A 2,533-nucleotide genomic window follows, 5' to 3' on the forward strand; every position below is an offset into this window, starting at 1 on the left:
GTTCATAAACACAGCTTAGTTTATATATATCAGTGGACTTGTTCTTTTATAATAGGTATTATAAACACACAAATATACATTATAGTAAGTTACATATCAGTTTTGAACAATTTTTTCTAAACAATTTATGCACCAAATTGCTGAACGTTCCCTGATTTTGTTGGTTGGTTATAAGTTTCGTAATAACATGCCACAAAAATGTTAAAAAAAACACACCATCGATATTGTAATTAATCCCATTAATTAGTGCTGGGATCCCCCTGAGTATTTGACACACCAAAAAAAAGAGGGATTTCATTTTTTCTTTGCACTTTCCTTACAACAACTGATGTAAGAGAAAAAAAATCATATAATAACTCAACATATTACAGTATATACACCTTATCGTAATTTTAGGGTTAACAATCTATATTAAAATACTTTGTTTGTTTGTAATTAAGCACAAACCTACACGATGGGCTATCTGAGCTCTGCCCACCACGGGTATCGAAACCCGGATTCTAGCGTTGTAAGTCCGCAGACATACCGCTGTGCCACTGTAGGGCAAAAACTACAATAATTTTTACTATCTAATTATTAGAAGCTGGGTTCACGAAAAACACACCGAATTAAATGTGCTAATAGGGAACTATAATATAGTGAAACCAGAGGAACAAGATATAATAACCTCAGAAAAGTGTTTTTTCTAGTTTACGACAAGATTAAATGATTTTTAAACTGTCGACTGTAAGGGTCGGGAACCAAACAGCCTTCACCAAGGCAACTGACACTATGAAAGTTACTCATTAAGTAACAGGGCATGACGTCATTACATTCACGTGTATAACGAGTGACCTTCACGAGGGTTGAATATTTTTGTGTTCACCTATTCAACACCATTTTTGCAAAGCAGAAGACGATGGTTGTCGTGCCCGATCCCAAAGGTTCAGTCTTACGTAATTCAATGCTTATTTATTTACCAAACGTATGAAAGTAAACCACCTTGTATTTTTCTCTCCGCCATTGTATAGCGAGATAGCAGGGTATGAAAATTCAGAATTTATCCACGGTTACCGACTTGCATCAGTTATCGCTTTGAACCCCCAAAGGACGTGGGGAGTCCGTTAAAATCCAGGATGTGTCCACTGTTAGCGATTTGCATCAGTTATCGCTTTGAACCCCACAGGATAAGGGGAGGTCGTTTACTAATTCTACATTATGTTGTACGTTATATTCTATATAATTGTTTACTTTTACACCTGAAAGGGTCGCGTATCTTCACGGCACATCCTTACATTTTAAACATTTGGACGTTCTTTTGCCATAAACACCTTTAAACAATTATGTAACAAAAAAAATATCCTTCAAAAGATGGCACCGGTAATGATGACACGGGTAAAAAAAATTGTGTTTGTTTGTAACCGAGCACAAAGCTACACAATGGGCCAACTGTGTTGTGTCTACACGGGTATCGAAACCCGGATTATAGCGTTATAAGTCCTCAGAATTATCGCTCTGCCACTGGAGACAAAGAGTTTTTTTGTTTTAGAGCAAAAAAGCCACACCTGCTGTGTTGTCCACCGCGGGGAATCGAACGCCAGATTTCAGCGTTGTAAAGTCCGTAAACTTATCGCTGTCCCATCAGGGGATTGTTTGTACTTTCTGAACAAGGACAAGAAGTTGAAAATACGTTTTTTTTTAAACTTTAAAACAATACCGCGATCTTTCTGAACAACGATAAAATAATCTTGATTTGTCTGGAATTATCTGAGACCATAAATTACAATGTCTTCGGGATTCTCGCTTTTTACCCAACTGATAACAAAATAGTACCAGTTATAATGGAAAACGACAAATTAAAAATGAGACAGTTTCTTCACAAAAAAGTGTGATCTTTATTACTTTCAAAAAAAGCCTAATACACACACACACACATTACATGAATTACGAGCGCCATTTTTCATCAGTGTATTCATTACAACAGGTATCATTTTCAGAGTGTTATTTTTTCTTGTGTCGCATCGGTGTTGGCTCCATCTTTTTAAAATTAAAACCCTTATTAACGCAAATTACTCATCAGAGGGTCAAGCAACATTTTTTTTTTTTGTAAAATCTTAATAATAAAACAAACCATAATTCGAGATGTTCTCATTTAGAAATCACTGTTTCACGCTACAGAAAACTCTTCATCACAGCCCTCGTGGAAGCGACGAATTTGACCGTTACTCTTATAACGTTTGCACAATTCCAGTGTGTAAAGCGCGTATTTTTAACAACGGACACGAACCCTGAATATTAAGATTTAACTATCTGGGTGACTGTTGGGGATTCAACATGATTTTTTTTTTACGTGTCCTAAATAGAATTCAACAAACCCAAGAACTGTTAATGGGGTTTCTACCCTATCGGATTTTTTTAAATATATCTATGTACAAAACTGGTTGTGCGCGGGTCCATGTCTTTGTTGCTTACACCATCGTAATAGCATTAAAGTCGCAAAAAATGTTAACAATTTAAAAAGCCAATATTTGCGGGCAAATACAACATGGCCCGG

The sequence above is a fragment of the Limulus polyphemus genome, unplaced genomic scaffold, assembly GCF_000517525.1.
Source record: "Limulus polyphemus unplaced genomic scaffold, Limulus_polyphemus-2.1.2 Scaffold8475, whole genome shotgun sequence".
Lineage (NCBI taxonomy): Eukaryota > Metazoa > Arthropoda > Merostomata > Xiphosura > Limulidae > Limulus > Limulus polyphemus.